At 40.5% G+C, this 18,135-nt stretch overlaps 1 protein-coding gene across 1 annotated transcript in view; it reads left to right on the top strand.

The window, feature by feature from the left end:
• The window catches only part of LOC309810975 (DNA helicase MCM9-like), a 133,250-nt gene extending 116,229 nt beyond the window's left edge, over positions 1–17,021 (top strand). The window contains exons 13-14 of the transcript XR_014295086.1: positions 5,248–5,355; positions 16,369–17,021. The gene's annotated coding sequence lies outside the window, so the exon portion shown is untranslated. The remainder of the gene's footprint in view (positions 1–5,247; positions 5,356–16,368) is intronic.
• Positions 17,022–18,135: the final 1,114 nt, after the last annotated feature.

Raw genomic sequence — 18,135 nt, forward strand, 5'->3', positions numbered from 1 at the left:
ACCTCCCCATTCAGAAGGCTGCACACCAGGTGGCTTGGATGCTGCCATTTCGATATGGATACTTAGATTTGGTCATCTTGACCAGAATAACACCAAGCTACTAATTTTTCTTTTTATTTTCCAGAATGAAAAACTGTGATATTATCTTCATCTAATGACAAAAATAACAAATAGCCATTTTAAAAGAATCAGACAATGCCAAAATTATGACATTACAAACCATCCAGTGCAAAATACTTGAATATTTTTTCCAGAATTTGTTCACTGGATAGGTATAAAAATCACTGGTTTGGGTTTTCTGGGAAGCAGATTCTGAGATGGAGTTTATTGTGCAAGACGTTTCCTAAGAACTGTCCTTGGGGTCAACACCTGTGGAAAGAAGGGGATGAAAGCAGAAACAGGTAGAGAGATAACTCGAGGTGTGTTGCGACCTTGGCTGACCTGACAGGAAGCTCTGGGGTGAAAATAGCCCAGCAGAATTGCTCTCTGTTGAGTTAAAATGACCGTCCTTATACCCTTACCTCCATCAGGAAGTACCCACCCTCCATGCTTGGGAGGGCAGGACATTGGGAGAGGTAGCCCTGCAGCTGGGTTAGTTCCTGACTGCGCTGACAGCAACAAGTCCTCTTTTGAAGGGGCATCTGGGCGGTGCCGCTTCACATCCATCACACAGGCACACACACTATTATTTTAAACAAAAATGTAATCATATCATCTATGCTATTATGACCCTGATATTTTTTACTTAGCAACACAATGTAAACATTTCCTCCATGACCCCAAATATAGATCACATTCATTTTTTTTTCTTTTTTTTTTTTTTTTTTTTGCGGTACACAGGCCTCTCACTGTTGTGGCCTCTCCCGTTGTGGAGCACAGGCTCCGGATGCACAGGCTCAGCGGCCATGGCTCACGGGCCCAGCCGCTCCGCGGCATGTGGGATCTTCCCGGACTGGGGCATGAACCCGTGTCCCCTGCATCGGCAGGCGGACTCTCAACCACTGCGCCACCAGGGAAGCCCCACATTCATTTTTAATTACTGCATATATTGCATTGAATAGATGTACAATACTAACGAAATCCCTGTTGAAGGGCATTTGAGAACCTTTCTATTTTTTTGCCGTTATGAGTACCTCAGTCGTGAACATCCTAATGTATATATCTTTTCACACATTCTAATTAACATAAAGTAATTCCCAAAAATGGAATGGGCCAAAAGGTATCCATATTTACATTTGAAGTGTAGTGCCAAATTACTCCCCAGAACGCTGTACCAATTTACCAGAGCACTGAAGATAATCAACATCGGTCTTCTTAATCTTTACTAATCTCATAGGTGAAAAATAACTCATTGTTTTCTTAATAACATTTGTCAGTTAGTAGCCAGGTTAAATGCTGTTTCAGATGTTGACAGATTGTATCTCTTCATTTATTTTTCCTCTCGTGAATTATCTGTACCCATCCTTTGCCCGTTTTTCTCTGGTTTGTAAGTGTCTGTTACATTGAGGATATGTACCTGTTTGGTATGTATAATATACCGTTATTTGCTAGTATGTCATCTGTGTCTTATTTTTTCTTTTCCTTTTTCTTTCTCTTCTTATTTTATTTTATTAAACTAACCAAATCCATTTATCACCTCTTTCAGAGTTCTGGTTTGGGTGTTATTCCTAACAAATTTCTCTCTACCCAACTCTACATAGATATTCTCCTGAACTTTCTTCTGGTAATTTTGTAAATCCTTCCACTTTCAAGTTTTCTATTAGTAAGTAATATAAAAGATAGATAGTCTCTCCCCAGCCCATTCCTTAATCTCATCTTATTCCCCAACCAAACTGAATTACCTGTGATGGAGAAAAGTTATGAAGAAAACACAGTCTTTATATTTCCAGAGGGTCATTTTGATGCAACTGCATCAAGTTGTCTGCTTTAATGGTCTTCCCTCCATCAGAAATGCCCCTGAATGGTCAGACTTTCCGTTTAGAGTTCATGGAAGCCCTGCCTCTACCTGCAATAGGAATCTGAGCCGGGAAGCAGTGTCCTTTCTGCCTCTAGCCTGCGGACCTCAGGCCACCCACCTGGGCATGAGCTATGGACAATGGAAAGTGGACAAAATAAGTTCCAAACTGCAGCAGCTGTCCTAGGCATTTTTCCTGCTCACCTCCATCCGAGCTCCACATTCACCTTTCCTTCTACCCAGTTACCCAGGCTTCCTAGCTCTGTACCTACATTTATAAGTTATCCACTCTGCTTTTCCCTCCTGTTGTTTTTTTAAAACACCTTTATTGAGGTATAATTTACAGACCACAAAATTCACTCATTTTTAATATACATTGCAATGGTTTTTAGTAAATTTACTGTGTTGTGCCACTATCACCACAATCCAGTTTTAGGACATTTCATCACCCCACTAAGACCTTTTCTGTCCATTTACAATTAATCCCCACTCCCATCCCCAACCCCAGGCAACCACTAATCTACTTTCTGTCTCTATAAAGTGGCCTTTTCTGGACAGATCAGATAAATGGAATCATATACCCCTCTAGTTTTGACATTGCCTCTTATCTCCAATGAGAAATTCCAGATTGAACTTCAGCTCTGTGGAAACTGACCAGCTAGACATAGGTTCACAAAACTGGTAAATGACGGAGCTCTGACTCAGATCCAAGTCTTGTGATTCCAAATTCTTTCCACTCCCTCCTGCTTTCCTGATCTGGATACACTTTCAATGGTGAATGGAAAAATTTAGTAATGGCCATTTAAAAAAGCCTCAAAGATCACTGGCCTTCTGAGTCTGGACACAGCTCCTGACTCTTCTCAGCTACCAGAGGTTGCCCCAAAGATCTATCTTTGAATTGGCTTTTGCTTGTCACAGTTGGGCATCTTAGGAAAAATTATGTGAATTGTGACCTGAGTGAGATCTTTCTGGGTGGTATTTTTCTTACAGTGCTTTCCCTCTCTGGGTAACTGCAAATAGCAATGGAGAATAAAAGCTAGAAATGTGTTTGGTGCACATTGAAAGTTTTCTTTCAGGCTTCTTTTTTAAATACAATAAAAAGGGAAACTACAGATTTGATTTGGGAAGCTGGTGAAGTGTTCTTAAGTTATAACAATCCAGCATGACAGGTATCAATTAATCATAATATAAGGTGATTTTGTTAATCTTTTGCATTTTTACATAACTAAATTGATTCTTTGAGGGAAGGGAACTGGAAACATGTTTTTAAATTGTTACCCTGGGCTTCCCTGGTGGCACAGTGGTTAAGAATCCACCTGCCAATGCAGGGGACACGGGTTCGAGCCCTGGTCCGGGAGGATCCCACATGCCGCGGAGCAACTAAGCCCGTGTGCCACAACTACTGAGCCTGTGCCCTAGAGCCTGTGCTCTGCAACAAGAGAAGCCACTGCAACAAGAAGCCGGCACACCGCAGTGAAGAGTAGCCCCCGCTCTCTGCAAGTAGAGAAGGCCCACGCAGCAATGAAGACCCAATGCAGCCAAAAAAATAAAATAAATAAATATATAAATGCAGTATCTGTGTAGCTAGAATTAACGGGATAATAATTCAATATGACAATTGAATTTATCTTCGAGAAATAATCTTATTGTGACATATCACCAGCTATCTGGACAAAAATGGCTGAACTCAGTTGCCAATTTAGCCTTTAAGAGGAGGCTCCAGAATCCAGAGGGCATATGTGCCTCTTGCCCTCCCCCAACTGAATACCTCCTATACTCCCCTTCATTCTGGACAGAAGGATGGATGGATGAATGGACAGATGGATGGATGGATGGGAGCTGATCAGCAGCCAGGATGGGAGCTCCTGGGAGGATCTTCAGGGGAGCTTAATGATGACTGTGCTGAGCACCCCACCTGCCTGTTGTCAAAGTCACTGGAGCCGTATGTCTGGTGGTGCTATGTCCCTGTCCCCACCGTGGACTGCATGCTCCCTAGAATCTGGGCTACAGCTATGGAACCAGGATTAGACTGGAGCCACAAGACAGGTTTTAGGACTGCATCTTCCCACACCTAGCTGTGTGTCACTTATCCTTTCTGTATCTCATTTTAAAAAGTCTGTAAAATGGCAATACTATTTGCCTTAATCACCCTCTACCTTACAGGCTGGTTTCAGGAACGAATGGCGAGAAAAGAATGCTGGACAAATGTAAAGTTTGATTATTATAACACTGTGCCTGTGTGAGTAAGAGAGAAATAGATACCAAAGCAAAGGTCGAGGACAGAGAGAGAGAAGAAGGAAACCAGGAGAGGGAGAGAAGAAACCACAGTTCCATAGGCACAACTCTTCCTGCAGTCACGTGAAGACACCTTTCCCTATCTTTAGTCTAGTCACCCTCCTCTGAAAAATAGAAAATAATCCATTCCTGTGTTAGGAGATGATTTTACCAATATTTTTCAAGCACCAGAAGTTCAAAAACATTTTAATGTTTTTCCAGGAGAATTAATTTGCTTTTAAAATATAAAGGTCCCAATTAAATCCTGGTATGGGATAGTGCCAATCAAAACCTTCATTAACTGGAATGAGAGGTTGAGAACTGACTCACAAGTGAGAAGATGTGTCTTTTTCACCTATCCTTCTCTTGACAACTAAGCCATTTGTGAAAACCCTGCCTTTAAGTGATGACATTGAAAGGAGGGTGCTTAGAATTTCTAAAAATGGCAAACCTTCAAGTACTTTCAAAGCATCTAATTCTATGCAATGAATTAATATGCTAATAAGGGAGCACAGCATTCTGGTCACCTTAGTAGGGTCCCTGCTACCTAAAGAAGGCAGCATTTTATTGGTTTCTATCTCCAAATGGCAGCCCGTTAAAACCTGGGCCACCTGATACTCTCCAACTAGAAAATATTGTCTATATAAATTGATGAAACTGTGATGTTGAAATAGCACTTCTTTTTTTATCATGCTAAAACACACACAACATAAAATTTACCATTTTTAAGTGTCTGATTCATTGGCATTAAGTACATTCAGTGTTGTGTAAACATCACCACTAGCCATTTACAGGAATTTTTTGTCATCCCAAACAAACTCTGTACCATTAAACAATAACTCCCTATTCCCCACCAGTCCCTGGTAACCATGATATATCACTTTTATATTCATTTAGTATGTCTGGGGATGAGAAAGTCATTTTACAAAAAGGAAAAGTGGGAGAGTTAAAAAATGGCAAAACTCTGCAGAAGTCATTATAGTGAAAATCATAAATCTGTCCATCTTTTCCTAACACAGAATGAACATCAGAATCGGCCTGTGATGGGAAATGCTGCTGCACACAGACAGTAAAGATGACACCCAGTCCTAGATGTGTTTGCTGAGCACTGAGGATGCTCCCACAAAGTAAGGAAGTTGCAGAATCTCCTGAGAACCCAGAGAGGGCTCAGGCAAGGCTGGTAGGAGCGGGCGTCTGCCTGGGGTCAGCAGTGGGGCAAGGCCATGGTCTCAACCTAAAACTTCACGCTAATTATCTGAACTCTGAACATTTTTCCAAAGCTAAAAATTTAATTACTACCAAAAGGGACATTATTCTATAGTTTGAAACACCTACACAATTACCTCTTAAATAAAATTCAACCTCTAAACCAACCACAATTCATATTTTTTAAAAAGTACTTAAAGAAAAACGTTAATGAAGATATTAATGATCTATCTTAAATCTGGACTCACAAAGTCTCTTCTTTTGTGCTTTATTTACAGTCTTAAGCACTTAATCTAACTGGCCTCTTTCCAAGACCCAGCTTCTTCTGAAAGCACATGGATTTCCCTGTGAAGGAAATACTTACACTTAAAGCCTTTCTAGGCTCCCTTCCCCCAAGGCATTTTGCTAATGTGTACCAGAACAATCTTGAAAGGAGAAAAAAGGAAAAAGAGAATGAAGTGCTTTGTGTAGAAAAGAGTCTGCCTTTGGGCACGTCTAACACAGCTGCCTCCTATCCTATTAATCTGCAACCTGGTTAGGAGAACCAGAAATAATTTATTGTGAGTGGTGCTTCCTATAATAACAGCTAACATTCATTTGAACACTTGCTATGTGCCAGGCACTATGCTACATTCTAAGGATAATCTCATTTGCTTGGCACAACTACCCAATAAGATAGGAATCATTTGTATGAATATTGCATATATTGAGGAAACTGAGGCTTTAAAGACTTTAAGCAACTTGACCAGATTCACGCAGCAAATCCATGGTTGAGCCAGAATTTGAACCCTAACTAATCTGATTCCAAGAGCCGCCCCCCCATGACACTGATCCAACTCATGCAAAATCTCTAGATGTTAACTTATACTGTACAGGTGAGAGAACTGGAGATTAATTGATCGGCCCAAGGTTGCTGCTATTATGTGATTGAACAGAGAATCAGGCCTGGTGTTTTGGGCCCTCAAGTCCTTGTTCTTTCCAGTAAACACACATGTCCCATTCCCTGAGGCCACTTTAAAAACAGAAGGGGGGCTTCCCTGGTGGCGCAGTGGTTGGGAGCCCGCCTGCCGATGCAGGGGACACGGGTTCGTGCCCCGGTCTGGGAAGATCCCACATGCCGTGGAGCGGCTGGGCCCGTGAGCCATGGCCGTTGAGCCTGCGCGTCCGGAGCCTGTGCTCCGCAACGGGAGAGGCCACAACAGCGCGAGGCCCACATACCGCAAAAAAAACAAACAAACAAACAAACAAACAAATAAAAAACAGAAGGGAAACTGAACTGATGTACAACAAGAGTAGTCGAGTGGCAGCTTATCCCTCCCACTGACTTTGTACTTCTAGGAAGTCTCCAGGCTCTGATAGACCTTTGCACACATTCCCCGCCTGCCTGCAGCCTCCTGAAGCCACTTGACACAAATTAGGTGATCAAGGTTCAGTTACTGAAGGAGATGAAAATAATACAAATTGTAACGTTTGTTTACACGCTATCTGGCTCTGATAGGAGCCTCCAGCCAACAGGTGTTCCCCGTCTACGTGAAAGAACAGAACATGTGAGAATAAATTTACAGGTGTTGTATGGAATGTTTTAAGTGCTATTAGCCTTAAGCATTTGTTTGTTTCTCTCAGGCAAAGCAACTCCGTCCAAAGACCTACACTGTAATTTAGGACAGGAGGGTCTCTTTACACTCCATGAAATTCTTACAAACTTACTTTCCAAACCAAACTGTGATGCCGAATTTTGACTGAGAAAAAAATCTACAAATATGTATACATATATATATATAATATATGTATATATCCCAGGATGTTAATTTTTATCTCTGTGACTGTTAGGAGAAAAGAATGGTTATAATCATTGAAAATGAACATTACTCTCAGGGAGCCGGTCAATTAATAATTATGGAAAACCTGTGTTCAGTAAATTTTAAAGATAGTCTATGGTGATACCATTTAAAATGAGCAGCTACTTTGGCAAACATGAACAATTTATGCTTATTTGTCTGTTTTTTAAAAATTAATTTTCTTGGGAATTCCCTGGCGGTCCAGTAGTTAGAACTTGGCGCTTTCACTGCCCTGGTTGGGGAACTAAGATCCTGCAAGCCGTGCGGAGCAGCCAAAAAAAAAATTATTTTTCTTTTCTTTCTTTAATTTTTTATTTTATTTTATTTTATTTTAATTATTATTTTTTTTTTTTTGCGGTACACGGGCCTCTCACTGTTGTGGCCTCTCCCGTTGCGGAGTGCAGGCTCCGGACAAGCAGGCTCAGCGGCCATGGCTCATGGGCCCAGCTGCTCCATGGCATGTGGGATCTTCCCGGACCGGGGCACGAACCCGTGTCCCCTGCATCAGCAGGCGGACTCTCAACCACTGCGCCACCAAGGAAGCCCTCATTAATTTTTAATTGAGATATAATTGACATATAATATTATATTAGTTTCAGGTGTACAACATAATATTTATATATGTATATACTGTGAAATGATCTCCACACTAAGTCTATTTAACATCCACATCACCACATATAGTTACAAAAATTTTTTCTTTCAATGAGAACTTTTAAGAATTACTCTCTTTGCAACTTTCAAATACACAATACAGTAGCTCTTGTTTCAGACTGAGATGTAAAGGCCAAGAACAGGATGTTGAGAAAGCAAGTTCACTGCCCAAACTAGATTAGAAAAAATAATTCCAGAACAGGGACATGCAGAGCTTCTCTCTTTCTTTGGTTAGCAGGGGCAAGAAAAGACAGCGAGGATACCTGAAGCTTAGAACTCAGTAGGGCAACCAGAGCTTTCCTTTGAAGGAGCAGTAAACAGACAGCAGGTGAAAGTACGTCCTTATCAGAAACTGCTGTAAGGAAATGCCTTCTCATTACGCATGTCACCTAAGCCAGGCGTTTCCAATTGCCTTTCCCCTGAAAGTTTCCGCTCGTCTTATTCAGAAAGCCATTCCCTCTGGGCTAAGAGGGAAATAAAGACACCTAGAAGTGGGTCAGAAAACTGCCTCAGCCTACTTGCTTCGTGTGGCCATTCTTTTGTTTTCTGGTTTATCTTCATCTTTTCCTGCCCCTCCCTTTCTTTTAGACTCTCGAGTTTGTGGAGGTTTTTTTTGTTTATTTTTTTGAGAACCACTGAGCTATTTGTTTATTTTTAATTGAACTATAGTTGATTTACAATACTATATTAGTTTCAGGTGTACAACATAGTGATTCAATATTTTTATAGATTATACTTCATTTAAAGTTATTATAAAATATTGGCTATATTCCCCATTCTGTACATTACATCCTTGTAGCTTCTTTATTTTATATGTAGTAGTCTGTACTTCTTAATCCCATACCTCTATTTTACTCCTCCCCACTTCTCTCTCCTCAGTGGTAACGACTGGTTTGTTCTCTATACCTGTGAGCATGTTTCTGTTTTGTTATATTCGTTCATTTGTTTTCTTTTTTAGATTCCACATATAAGTGATACAGTGAAACACATACAGTGTTTGTCTTTCTCTAATTTATCTCACAAGCATAATTACCTCCAGGTCCATCCATGTTTGTGCTCTTGAAACTGCTCACTCAGACATCACCCAAGATGTTGTCTCCATCTCATTCTTTCTCTTTGACATTCTGCTCTATTTGACTGTGCTGATCACTGTTTTATTCTGCAGTGCAGGTAGAACCCCAAAGCATCTGCCAGGAAGCTCCTTCCCAAATGAGAAGGGGCCAAAGGCTGGCCTTTAGAGAAAACACCAGAGGTCAGTATGGTCAAGGTCAAGGCCAGGAATTCAGATTGTTGGAATAGAGAAAGTGGGAAGGACAAGTGGAAAGTTGGAAATAACAGAGCTCAGACTTGCTGGAGACACACATGCACTGGGATAAGTCAGCGCCCGAAGTAACTAGGAACAAGAGGGAGTCTTGTGCCAGCTGTTGTGCATAGTGCAGGTGGGGATGCAGGCAGAGTGGAGCTGTAAATGAGACTCCTACAAAAAGGCCTGGGCTTCCCTGGTGGCACAGTGGTTGAGAGTCCGCCTGCCAGTGCAGGGGACGCGAGTTCGTGCCCCGGTCCGCGAAGATCCCAAATGCTGCGGAGCGGCTGGGTCCGTGAGCCATGGCCGCTGAGCCTGTGCGTCCGGAGCCTGTGCTCCGCAACGGGAGAGGCCACAACAGTGAGAGGCCCGCATACCGCAAAAAAAAAAAAAGAAAAAAAAAGGCCTGTAACTCTAGCCCGTAGGGCCAAAGGGCTTTGAAGGTAGAGGCCGAGGCTCTGGGTCCATCACTCTGGTTCATAAGATGATGGAAGCCCTGCTGAGCAGGACAGAAGGGTTCAGTTCTACTGCCTAATCCTGCCCATCAGAATTTACCTTTTAGATTCTGTACATTATATTCATTATTGTCTCATCCTACCCGTTTGACCTTTGGCCTTTATCTTCATTATCTCTCTTCATCCTAACTTAATCTTTTTTTCTCTGTAGGTCCTCTCTTCCTTCAGCATCCCCGTCTTCCTTGTTCACTTTGTTCTGGGGTGTCTACATTCCAATTCTCTGGCTTGAACAGCCTCACAGACCTTGCCTGTGGATATCCCACTGTCACTTTATGGGCTCATCCTGGACAGTCAGCTCTCACAGCAGAAACTTCTAACAGGAGTGCCACAGTTGGACTGAACTAGAACACTCTCCTCCCAACCTTTGGATTCAAGGGATTGGGATTTTCTGGTCCATGTTCTGGAGGCTCAGGGCTTCCCTGGTGGCGCAGTGGTTGAGAGTCCGCCTGCCGATGCAGGGGACACGGGTTCGTGCCCCGGTCCGGGAAGATCCCACATGCCGCGGAGCGGCTGGGCCCGTGAGCCATGGATGCTGAGCCTGCGCGTTGGGAGCCTGTGCTCCGCAACGGGAGAGGCCACAACAGTGAGAGGCCCGCGTACCGCAAAAAAAAAAAAAAAAAAAAGATAACGTACATGTTCTGGAGGCTCATGGTCCTTTTAACCCAGAATACAATCACTATGTTGGAGTCAGCACTGCTCTTAAGGGATCCTATCTGCCAGGGAATTGCTAGACCTTGTAGTCCCTCGCCCTGAGGAGGCAGAGTAGGGCCACTCAGCTCTGAGACCTCTGCAGGTGGCCGAGGTCACTTACCCAGCAGTTCCTGCCCGCTAGGTTGCGAAGAGCACTTTGGTTCTTTGATCCTCTACGTCCTGAACTCACAATCGGGGTATTCACAGATTGATCAGTTCTCATTTATCCAAAATCCCCTGACCCCTTCTTGTTTACCTAACATGGAACTTTGGAATCTCTTTGTTCCCTTCTGACACAACTCATTTCTGCATAATTCTTTCAACACAGAGGTCCAAAAAGGTTTTACAAATTATCACTTTGAAATCTATGCAAGAAATATTACTCTTAAGACACTTGGAAACATCTTCCAGAAAGAGTGAAATATTAATTGTATCGGATGTTTCTGTGGCCTTCAATGTAGAATGAAGACTGCCTAGTACAAACAGTGCTTTCTCCCATGTCTTTTCTTTTCCAATAAACTTGAATTCCCTTGTAGCTTCTTTTTTTTTTTTTTTTTTGGCCACACTGCGCGGCACATGGGATCTCAGTTCCCAGCCCAGGGATTGAACCCACACCCCTTGCAGTGGAAGTACTGAGCCTTAACTGCTGGATTGCCAGATAAGTACCCCCTTGTAGCTTCTTTTTTTTTTAATTAATTAATTTAAAATTTTTAGGTTTATTTATCTATCCTCCTCCCTTATTATTTTATTTTATTTTATTTTTTTGGCTGCTTTGGGTCTCCGTTGCTGTGTGCAGGCTCCTCTCTAGTTGCAGCGAGCAGGAGTTACTCTTCGTTGTGGTGCGCCGGCTTCTCATTGTGGTGGCTTCTGTTGTTGTGGAGCACGGGCTCTAGGCACGCGAGCTTCAGTAGTTGCGGCGTGCAGGCTCACTAGTTGTGGCACATGGGCTTAGTTGCTCCACGGCATGTGGGATCCTCCCGGACCAGGGCTCAAACCCATGTCCCCTGAATTGGTAGGCAGATTCTTTTTTTTTTAATTTTTTGAAATTTATTTTTTTATACAGCAGGTTCTTATTAGTCATCCATGTTATACACACCAGTGTAGACATGTCAATCCCAATCTCCTAGATCATCCCACCCCCACCCCCCACCGCTTCCCCCCCTTGGTGTCCATACGTTTGTTCTCTACATCTGTGTCTCAATTTCTGTCCTGCAAACCAGTTCATCTGTACCATTTTCCTAGGTTCCACATATATGCATTAATATACGATATTTGTTTTTCTCTTTCTGACTTACTTCACTCTGATTCTCCCAATCCAAGAACATGGTCTATCTCTCCATCTGTTTGTATCATCTTTGATTTCTTTCATCAGTGTCTTATAGTTTTCTACATACAGGTCTTTTGTCTCCCTAGGTAGGTTTATTCCTAGGTATTTTATTCTTTTTGTTGCAATGGTAACTGGGAGAGTTTCCTTAATTTCTCTTTCAGATTTTTCATCATTAGTGTATAGGAATGCAAGAGATTTCTGTGTATTAATTTTGTATCCTGCAACTTTACCAAATTCATTGATTAGCTCTAGTAGTTTTCTGGTGGCATCTTTAGGATTCTCTATGTATAGTATCATGTCATCTGCAAACAGTGACAGTTTTACTTCTTCTTTTCCAATTTGTATTCCTTTTATTTCTTTTTCTTCTCTGATTGCCGTGGCTAGGACTTCCAAAACTATGTTGAATAATAGTGGTGAGAGTGGACATCCTTGTCTTGTTCCTGATCTTAGAGGATATGCTTTCAGTTTTTCACCATTGAGAATGATGTTTGCTGTGGGTTTGTCATATATGGTCTTTATCATGTTGAGGTAGGTTCCCTTTATGCCCACTTTCTGGAGAGTTTTTATTGTAAATGGGTGTTGAATTTTGTCAAAAGCTTTTTCAGCATCTATTGAGATGATCATATGGTTTTTATCCTTCAATTTGTTAATATGGTGTATCACACTGATTGGTTTTTATATATTGAAGAATCCCTGCATCCCTGGGATAAATTCCACGTTATCATGGTGTATGATCCTTTTAATGTGTTGTCAGATTCTGTTTGCTAGTATTTTGTTGAGGATTTTTGCATCTATATTCATCAGTGATATTGGTCTGTAATTTTCTTTTTTCGTAGAATCTTTGTCTGGTTTTGGTATGAGGGTGATGGTGGCCTCATAGAATGAGTTTGGGAGTGTTCCTTCCTCTCCAATTTTTTGGAAGAGTTTGAGAAGGATGAGTGTTAGCTCTTCTCTAAATGTTTGATAGAATTCACCTGTGAAGCCGTCTGGTCCTGGCTTTGGTAGGCGGATTCTTAACCACTGCGCCACCAGGGAAGTCCTGTAGCTTCTTATTTGCCTTAATATCCAAACTTGGGAAAGGTTTGTGAGTTTGAAATGCAGAGCCTTCCTGAAAATTGGATGAAGATATTACAGTTTTACAACTTGTCTTAGGGAATAAAAGATTATGAGAACATTAAATCCAGAGTTGTAGGGATTGGTGCACTTTGCAAAGAATGGTGACTAGCATTGAAGTGATATTTATGGCTCACTGAGTTATTTTGATACCAGCAAAAATTACCCTGGGAGCCTGTAATATATTACTTATTCTGTCTGCTATTTCTCACTAACTATAGGCCTCAAAAGTTTACAATTCAAATACTGTAAGGTTTGATGTAAGAGGATTGGAGTAAGCCAAGGAGGACTTGATGTGACTTATAAAGTAATGAAATGCTGAAGCATTTGTGCCATTTGAGAAGTCTTATTCCTGTCATTTTCTATAATAATTTGTATTCATGGCACACTTTACATTTTACATTATAGATGGAGTTGAGACCCCTCTATACTATTTCCTTCCCTTCCACCCCAGAAATACATACTATAATGAATTTGATATTTAACATTCCTGTGCATGGTTTACATTTGTGTTATATATTAATTCATCTATAAAAATACGTATAATATTGCTTTCCACGTTTTGAAATTCTCTCAGAATATAACATACTATATAAATCCTCTTGCAACTTGCTTTTTTTTTTTTTGCTTAACATTCTTTTAAGATTTAGTGTATTGATTCATGTAACTCCAGTTTATTTATTGAAATTTCTATATAGTATTCTTTTTTATGAATAGCCCTCAAATTATTTACCCATATTTCCTATTGATGAATATTTAGATTGTTTTCATGTTTCTCATCATTACAAACAATGTTGAGATGAACATCTCTGGATATGTTTTTTTGTGCATGTTTGTAAGGACTATTTAAGGCAAAAACTTAGGAGTCAAAGTATTCTGGATCTTAAGCTTTTTTTTTAACTTTACTAGACAACTGTTCTATCAGGAAAGCTTTTGATTACAGGATACAGAAAAGCTCACCAACAGTTTTTTGTGAAATAAAGGTTTAATTATCTAACATTGTCAATAAAGGACCCAGTCACTTTCAATCCTTCAACTCTTACTACCTTAGTGTGATGGCTTTGGCCCTCTTGATTGTCACCTCGTGATCACAAAATGGCTTCCACAGCTCCAGGCATCACAGTCCCATTCCAGTGTCCCAAACAAGAGAAAAGGGTATGGAGAAAAGGGGGTTTCTTTTTTTTTTAGGGAGGAAAAACCTTCCTATTTTTCTAAGTGTAGGCCACTACTGACTTAGGATGGGGACATGTTTGAAGAATAAAGGGAACCCCCCCCACCTCTACCCCCACCCTTAGGGACTCTCGTGTCCTAGCAATCAGAAGTTCTTCATCAGACTTCCCTTTACATCCCATTGGCCAGAATGGGGTTGCAGCCTCTTGGTGTCAAGGAAATGGGAAAACATATCTAGCAAAATGTTATAGGATGGTTATGATTGGCTCCAACCAGACATGATTCATACACTGAGCCTAAGGACGTTGCTGTTCTAAAAATATTGGGGTTTGGTAAACAAGGAAGAAGAATGGAATGTCTAATCTTTAGGCGATTGGCCACTTCCATACTTTGCAAAGACGTTGTACCAGTTGACACTCCCAGGATCAGTATATGAGCATTCCTGTTGTGCCATATCCTTGGCAATACTTGGTATTTTTTAAATTTCAGTTTTCTTGAGGTATAACTGACAAAATTATAAGATATTTAAAGTGTACGTCATGGTGATTTGACATACATATACCTTGTAAAAGGATTCCTCCCTTCTAGCTAATTAACACATCCAATGCCTCACCTGTTTATCACATATTTATCTTTTTTTTTTTGATGAGAACATTTAAGTTCTATTCTCTTAGCAAATTTCAATTATACAGTGTAGTGTCAGCAACTATAGTCACCATGTTTTACATTAGATTCTCAGACCTTATTCATCTTTATAGCTGAAGGTTTGTACTCTTCTACCATCCTCTCCCTATCTCCTCCACCTCCTGCCCCCCACCAGTCCTAGCAACCACTTTCTACTCTGTTTCTATGAGTTATGACTTTTTAAAAAAAAGATTCCATGTGTAAATGATATCATGCCGAATTTGTCTTACTCTGTCTGACTTATTTCACTTTGCATAATACCCTCAAGTTTCATCCATGTTGTTACAAATGACAGGATTTCCTTCTTTCTCGTGGCTGAATAATATTTCACTGTAAATATAAACCACATCTTTTATACATTCACCTGTTGATAGGCATCTAGGTTGTTTCTGAACCTTGGCTATTATGAATAATGCTGCAGTTAATATGTGAGTGTAGATATCTCTTCAAGATCCTGTTTTCATTTGCTTTGGATATATACCCAGAAGTGGAATTGCTGGATCATATGGTAGTTTTATTTTTAAATTTTGGGGGAACCTCCATACTCTTTTCCCCAGTGTGTGCACCAATTTACATTCCCACCAACAGTGCACATGTGTTCCCTTTTCTCCACATCCTCACCATTTGTTATCTCTGTCTTCTTGATGATAGTCATTCCAAAAGGTATGTGGTGAGATCTCATTGTGGTTTTGATTTGCATTTCCCTGCTAATTCGTGATGTTCAACGCCCTTTCATGTACTTGTTGGCCATTTGTATGTCTTCTTTGGAAAAATGTCTATTCAGGTCCTCTGCCCATTTTTAAATCAGATTTTTTTTTTTACTATAGGGTTGTATGAGTTCTTTGTATATTTTGGATATTAGCACCTTATCAGTCAACACTTGGTATTATCAGCCTTCTTTTGTTTTTGCCAAAATGATGTGTATGAAATGGTAATTTTTTTCTGTTAACTTGCGATTTTGAACGTTTTGTCACGTTGGGCTACAGTTCACTTGGAATTTATTTTTATCTGTGGTGTGTGGTCACAATTCAATTTATCCCTCCTCCTCCCACAAGGTAATTTTCTTGTTTAATATTGAGATGACCTCTTTCTTGACTATCTGGGTAGAACTTATTTTTAAAAGTATTTCGGCCTGGTGTTTCTTTTTGAGATACATATATTATAAACTATATATATGTGCATACACACATTCACATACATACATACATGTATACATAAGATATTTTTGTATATTATGTGGACTGTATATCGACTATACATGTTTCTATATTATGGATAAATTACATTTTTCTAAGAATTTGTCTACTCCATCTAAGTTTGAATACTCAGCATTAAGTTTTTCATTGTAAATATTTTCAGTTTTTTTATCTGCTATATCCTTTTCATTGCAAACTCTATTTCTACTTTCTCTCTTTTTTCTTAATAAATATTGCCAGGGATTTGTCTACATTATTAGTCCTTTTAAAGAAACAGCTTTGGTTGTATTGATTATCTTTATTGTATCTTTGTTTTCTGTTTTCTTAGTTTTTGCTCATATCTTTGTTAGTTCTTTCCTCCTGTTTTCTCAGGGTATATTTTGATGCTAACTTCTCGAATGGGAAATTTAATTCATTAATTTTCTGTGTTTTCTTCTAATATAGGAGCTGAGAAAGCAAACGCAGAGCCTCCACCCCTGCCCATTTTCCTGCCACGGGCCCCAACTCCATGTTTCCAGGACTCACTCATGACCTTCTGTACTAACAGCCCCACACGGGAAGCTGAAGCCAGACTATAACCCAGAGAGTCTGTTCAGCTAATCTTCTCCAAGGGGTGGCAAACCGTCTTCTCCATACACAGCTAGGCTTGCATTTTAAAGTCCAAAACCGAAATCCAGGTTTGTCAAAAGTGAACACTGTATTAAGATACACACACACATATATATCTACCTATATATGTATGTGTGTGTATGTATGTATCTACCTATATATGTATGTGTGTGTATATATGTGAAAAAATCATAAAGAAAAGCAAAAGAATGTTTAGTTCAAAGGTCAGTACAGCTGTTCCCTCTGGGAAGAAGGGAGGAGATGATGTAAAAGATGCAGGGAGATTAATTGATAGAACAAGTGATTAAATATAAGAGGTAACAGAATCAAGGCCAAAATGAAAGAGTTAATCTTTGAGATAAGCAGGGAAACTTTATTTTCTATAAATAATGATGGGAAGGGTGTCTTTTAAAGTTGGGAATGTGAGGGAGAAGATTGAAGAACTTCGCATCAATCATTTCAGGAAAGTGGAATAAAGGTCATCTGCTAAGAGGCCAGGGAGCAGTGGGGGGTTGGGTGTCAGGCTCCAGTGTCTGGAACATTTTCTTGCTCAATAAATGTGGGTTGAATAAATGCTGAATAAGAGTTTTCAAAATATTGGAATAAACACTGTTGGTCATTTGCTAGGAAGTAAACCATGAAAGAATATAAGAAGAAAAGAATACTTGGACAGCTCTGCAGGTTCAAGTGAGGTTAGGTGGCATGAAACTATTGTAGTAAAGCCAACTGGCAACCCAAGAGCTCTGGAGAAGAAAGAAAATGGTGGGCTTAGGAAGGAAGGAGTAACAAAAGGGATGCATTGTAGGGGGTTAGTAAAAGCATAATAGAAATAGCCAGTCATGGGACCAGGCTGGCTAACAAGGGAAATGAAGCAAGGAGGGAAATGAAACCAGGCAGGGAGGAAGAGAAAGGTTGAGGGACTAAAGTTCCCCTCCACTGAAGTTTCTCTACTGGCTCATTCCCATCACCGTACAAACTTGCCGTTATTTCTCTCATCTTTAAACCAAACAAAACAAAGCCCTACTCTTAATCTCAATTCCCCTGTCGGCTTCCGCCCCATTTCTCTGCTCTACTTTGCAGAGGACATCCTTAAAAGAGTCTCTTATACTCACTGTCTCAAATTTCCCTCCTCCCGTTCTCTACTAAACCCACTCCAATGAGGCTTCGCTTCATGGACCTCCACTGAAACCACGCTGGTCAAGGTCACCAGTGACCTCCATTTTGCTAAATAGAGTGATCAATTCTCAGTTCTCATTTTACCAGAGCTATCAGCAGCATTAGACACAGCTGATCACTTCCTGCTGCCTGACACAATTTCTTCACTTGGCTTCTAGGGCGCCACACCCTTGGCTTTTCTCCTTTGTCTCTGGCTGCTCATTCCTAACTCTTTTTTATTGGTCCTCCTCTTTCCCATGACCTTTTAACCCTGGAGTATCTTAACGCTGAATCCTTGTTCTTTGTCTCTTCACTGTCTATGCTCACTCCTTGGCATTACTATCTTGTTCTAAGCCTTTAAATGCCATCTATGCCTTCCAAATCTATATCTCCAGGCTAGAACAGTCTCCTAAAATTCAGACTCATACATCCATCTCCTACTCAACA

The sequence above is a fragment of the Mesoplodon mirus genome, assembly GCF_964341445.2.
Source record: "Mesoplodon mirus genome assembly, chromosome: 10".
NCBI classification, from domain to species: domain Eukaryota; kingdom Metazoa; phylum Chordata; class Mammalia; order Artiodactyla; family Ziphiidae; genus Mesoplodon; species Mesoplodon mirus.